The sequence below is a fragment of the Pollachius pollachius genome (genome assembly GCF_949987615.1).
Source record: "Pollachius pollachius genome assembly, chromosome: 17".
Classification (NCBI taxonomy): domain Eukaryota; kingdom Metazoa; phylum Chordata; class Actinopteri; order Gadiformes; family Gadidae; genus Pollachius; species Pollachius pollachius.
The window spans coordinates 7,675,894-7,681,893 of NC_136950.1; positions in this window are offsets into that span (position 1 = coordinate 7,675,894).

The window sequence follows — 6,000 nt, forward strand, 5'->3', positions numbered from 1 at the left end:
ATTAACGGATCCCTGTGAGACCAGGTTGACTCGGTCGTTGAAACGGGGATCTGTGTGTGTACCATAGAATATTGGGTGTCATTAACTTGCATAAGAGCAAGTTCCGTGGGCATATCACAAACAATTTAAGTGATTCCGTGAGGCCACCACGGATTTTGAGTTAAAGGGGACATATCATACCACCAGGTGTGAGTGTGATTAGCCATTACAAGCAGATTTAAAAATGTGCAGCATTGTGACATCACAGGTGGGCGTGTCCATCTAGATGTGTGCTGGATAGATCAGTCTACCAGCCTACCCAGTAGACTAGCAAACACTGCTCATCTCTCCGTCACACATCTAGGTGGACACACCCACCTGTGATGTCACAATGCTGCACATTTTGAAAACGGCTTGTAATGGCTAATCACACTCACACCTGGTGGTATGATATGTCCCCTTTAAGCGCCCGTGGTCGACTCGGTCGTTGAGATGGGGATCTGTGTGTGCGCCACGGAATATGAGTGTCATTAACTTGCAATGGAGCAAAATCCGTGGCTATATCACGGAAATTGGCGTGTTTCCGTGAGGATTCAACGGATTTTGAGTTGAGCGTCCGTGGTCATTTCACGGATTCCTGTGAGACCAGGTTGCCTATTTGCAGCGTGTCACTCCCCCAGTGCAGCTAGCTCTCTGCTCCCGACAGGAATAGCTTCAGAAAGGTTACAGCACCGCCTGCCCCCCGTTCCTCTGACAGCCCAGACAGGCACAATGTGAGCGAGGGGGACCAAATGTGCATGGGGGCCCTGCTGCTTGGGTTGTGCTTTGTCGGTCATCAGTTTGCTTACACCATCATGTTTGCGACCAGACTTTTGTGTAACTGAAATTTTGAGGACAGTAGGATGTCGAAGTTGGTACTTGGTACTGAGTCAGTTCTCAGTTTGCATGTTATTAACAGTATGTGTGTGTGTGTGTGTGTGTGACTAGTCTTCTGTTGGACATGAGGTCTGGATGAGGTTGCTGTCTGTCCATGGCTCTGTCAGTCTCACACCACTATGTGTGTGTCCAGACTAGTGGAAGTCGTATGAGGACTTGATGAGGTTGAGATGTTACCTATGCCATTTCTTTTTACCACCAGGTGGGATGTTGATTGGCCATTACCAGACATAATCAGAGTCATACCTGGTGGTAAAATATGGGCCCCTTAAAATCAAAAGCCATGTCATAAAAAATGCTGATTACTGACATGTTACACATGGATCCATTTTCCTTGTGCCATGACCATCAAGGATGCTGTTGAATTAATAATCTCTGTCCATTTTTACTCAGAAGAGTTGTGTGGTACGTTTTGAAAAGGTAGCCTACTTCTTTATGCCTGTGGTAAGCACAAAATCCCAAAGGCAGAACTGAACTTAGGAAGTCAGAACAACTGAAACCGGACCAGAGCTGACTTATGAGCTGTCTCAGAGAGCAGTGGGACACCGTAACCTCGGATACTGCGGTCCACTATTTCCTGCACCAATTCAAACCCGCTCACCACACGCCTCCGGTCTGGACCGGAAAACCGAACCGAACCGAAAAGCAAAGCACACCGCGCAACCAACCTGTGCTGTTTAACCGGTTATTTATTGATGTGATTATTGCAAGGAGCCACGAGGCAGGCAGTGGGGGTGCTCTGAGGTGATCTGGCGGAGATGGAGATGGGCTTCACACCTGAGAGGGCTCAGAGCACACGTTGTGTTTTTTAAAACCACCCGAAACACAACTGGGGGGATGTGACTCCTGTGGCAGGGAGCAGCCTTGTGTTTGTTTGCTGTGTGTGTGTGTAAGAGAGAGTTGAGGGAGTCAACAAATTTTTTCATTTACAAAAGTGTTTTGTAAATGTCTGGCTGTTGTATCCAAACTCAGTCTTCATTTCGCTTGACTTGTGCTCAGAGAAACACAGTTACAGACAACCCCCCCCCCCCCCCCCCCCCACACACACACACACACACACACACACACACACACACACACACACACACACAGTTGCCTCATTCCTTAGGTGGCTTTCTTTGAAAACAGTGGTACAGACACACACACACACACACACACACACACACACACACACACACACACACACACATATTCTCTCAATCTCTACGGCTGTTACTCACATCCATCCATCTCACACACAAATCGCCCCAGCACCTCTATACATCACTCGTAAATCACAGACCACCATAAAGTTGGTGTTTTCTGCTCCTGTAATGATTCCATCCAGCACGTCTTTTAAAGATATTGATCAGTGACCTACGATCACACATCATAAATACTTAAACAATCTTTTAATTAAGATAAATCTTCCACATCCAGCCAGCACAAAGTCTACACAATCACATTATGAGGCAATTCCACCTAAGGCATTTATGAATCAAGTGAATCACCATCGTCGTCATTGTGATATACGTTTTGTTAAATCTCCAGGTTTCTAGACTTTCCAGTCTCATGGTGATTGACAGGCATGTCAGATATATTAAATATATTCTGTCTGATCTGTAGGTATTGGGATGGACACATCAATGATATTACACATCAAAAGAGCCTGAGGCTACAGGCTGAATTGTCCAGCCCTCCTTCAAGGCGTTCACAGCACTCTACACTCCATGCTGTACATCCTTTACACTATAGTCCTGAAGGCCCTTTAAAGGTTAAGGAAACACGGTACAAAGCCCTCCTTTAGAAGGGGAACTGGAGCGATCTCTCCTTTAGGCAGGGCTAGTGTAAAAGGGGCCAGGGAAACTTGCATCCATCCAATTGATCGCCCATGCTCCCCACACAAACATCCATCCTCCAATCTATCAATCTGTCTTGTTTAACAAATACAATTGATCATCATATTCCTCACCATTCTCATAGATCGTCGTTCATGGCTATGTCGCTAAGCTAGTTGCTATACCAGAGTTTCTTAAAACATTATGTTGGACGGCAACAAGAGAGAGATGAGAGTTCAGCTATAGGGAGCTAGACCACCTTGCCTCTCAGGACCAAAACCTCCAACCTGATATCTATTCCTGAGAAGCTGCAGATCAGTAATTGGCTCACTGAATTGTGTTCATGAAGTCTGTATCTGTGAAACCAAACAAAGAATATTGTGTGCTTGCTTTGGGGATTTGAACATCCAGATATATGCAATTATGATATTGACATTTCGATTAAGTAATTTGGTAGACTCTTTTTCTTATTCAAACAAAGCCACTTAGTGACTTAGGTGAGGCTGAAAACAATTAACGCGCTCAGTCAATATTGGAGCCGCTACAAAGAAAAGTGCTGCTTGAGCAAGTTTCTAAAGTGCCAAGTGGATAGAATTCAGAGCAGCTATAGGAATCAGGAACAAAAGGTAAGTCTTCTATTAATGTTTCAGTACAGAGTGGTAGTCTGGTGCCTGGCAGGATGTAGATAGATATGTTCATACCTCTCAGCCCAAGCGCTCAAACAAAGAAATACACAAGGTGGTTGAGACAGAGGCTCTCGGCCGAGGCGTGGGTCTTCAGATGTTTCTGAAGAGGGGGAGGGATTCTGCAGACCGCATGGAGCTAGGTGCTGCGGCGTGTGATGTATTATTCACCGTGTTTATGGTGTTGCGTTGGAGAAGTGAACGGGAATGCTCGCAGCTGTGTCTGTTTTTTCTCAATTTCCATCATGTCTTCAGGGCACGGAGCCGGCGGTTTGTCCGACACAATTGATCCGTTACAGATATTTTCTTTTCAAATTCCCACCGTATTCTCTCCATACTTCTGAGAGGCAGAGCCCGGTGAATGCTAAGCAACCGGGCTGCTTCCCGGGGTTGCAGAACCCGGTGTTTGTAGTCGTGGTGAGGCCACAGTAAAAGAGGAGTCTGTTGTTCTGGAAATGTCCTACCTGATGAGGTACTCTGCTGCCCCTGGTTTCACCATGGTAACAGGTCTCTTCTTGTTCCCCTCCCCCTGTACACTGCGTGTGATACTTAGTTCAACCTCAAGCTAGGCCACTGACGTGCCCCAGAGGAGGGGGGGGGGGGGAGAATTGATGTGAGGGGGAGGCCAGGATGGAGAGAGGAGACGGAGACTGGAAACAGAAAATGAGAGAAGGGAGGATGAGAGAGGGGGTCAGCGAGAGTATAGAATACATTCATTTTTAGATCCACCATTTAGTAAAATGATGGCTATGCTCTTGCTGAAAATAGGTCTACAAAGAACGGTAATAATGAATAAAGACAAAAACCTTCAGCCCATTTCCCCCCGTGAAGCGCAGGCCCTGAGCGCCGTGCCGCGGCAAGAGGGGGGCGTGTGTGTGTCGAGACACCACGCGCCTGAACGCCGAGTGTGACCTTCATCCAGGAGTAATTTCCGCTCTCCGTCACCCTAATCCCACCTCGTTATAAACATCATGTCAGCCGTCACAACAGCCGCCGCCCGCCAGACAGCTACAGACCCCCAGACCCACGCCCCCTGCTCCCCCGCATTTACAAAGTCATTAAACAAGCGTCTTACTGCTGTCACGGTGATTGAGTTGTAGGCTACACCCCCCTCCCCACACCTCTCCCCTCAACCCCCCCTACCACACACACACACACACACACACACACACACACACACACACACACACACACACACACACACACACACACACACACACTGAGTCTGTCTCCTTCCACAATGGTTTCCTTCTCAACATTTATCCGATGGTCCCCCGGTCTCCTCCGCGAAGTTATATTCCTTCTGCAAATGATATATATTTATGAAAACTATTAATGAAGACGGCCTCCATTTACTGTCAACCCTCATGCTAGAGAGGGATAGAGAGAATTATGACTGAGTGGAGGAGAGAGACGCGGGAGTGGTGAGAGAGAGGTGGGAGGTGAGAGAAAGGGAATGAGGGGGGGTGGGGAAGAGTGAATGTGACAGGTGAGAGAAAAATAGAAGGTGAGAGAAGAGAAAGGGAAGGCGAGAGGGTTTGAGAAAGAAAGCGATTTTGAGAGGGACGGTGAGTTAAAGAGATAGAGAGCGAAGGAGAGGTTAAATAGAACGAGACACTGAGAAAGGTAGGATGGGGAGAGGGCGAGGGGAAGATGAGGCATCAAGAAAAAGAGATAGGGAGAGAATGGTCTAGGGGTTTTAAATCCTGGTGTCCGCTGACGCTGGACTGCAGTATCTCACTCCGTTTATCAGGGTTCACCCTGGACTCTAGTATCTCACTCCATTTATAAGGGTTCACCCTGGACTCTAGCATCTCACTCCGTTCATCAGGGTTCACTCTAGACTCTAGTATCTCACTCCGTTCCTCAGGGTTCACCCTGGACTCTAGTATCTCACTCCGTTTATCAGGGTTCACCCTGGACTCTAGTATCTCACTCCGTTTATCAGGGTTCACCCTGGATTCTAGTATCTCACTCCGTTTATCAGGGTTCACCCTGGACTCTAGTATCTCACTCTGTTTATCAGAGTTCACCCTGGACTCTAGAATCTCACTCCGTTTATCAGGGTTCACCCTGGACTCTAGTATCTCACTCAGTTTATCAGGGTTCACCCTGGACTCTAGTATCTCACTACGTTCCTCAGGGTTCACCCTGGACTCTTGTATCTCACTCCGTTCCTCAGGGTTCACCCTGGACTCTAGTATCTCACTCCGTTTATCAAAGTTCTCCGACTCCGACGTCTTAACCCTCTCTTTTGAGCAGGCTCACTGACGGGCTGAGGCAGGCAGGCACTGCTGAATACCAAGCAGGGGGAAGATTAGTTTGGTTTCTGGCACAGTACGACCAGGCCTGTTGGAGCTCTTTATCTGACCTTTATCAAATAACCTTCTCTCCTTCTACAAGCCCACCACTGTGTATTGCTCTTGTCCTCGTTCCTAAATCCTATATGGATCTACTGATCTACCGGATTATCTATTGATCTACCTTAGATTTATTGATCTACCTGATGATCTATTGATATACCTGATGATCTATTGATCAACCTGATGAACTATTGATCTACCTTCTATCTATCTATTTATATA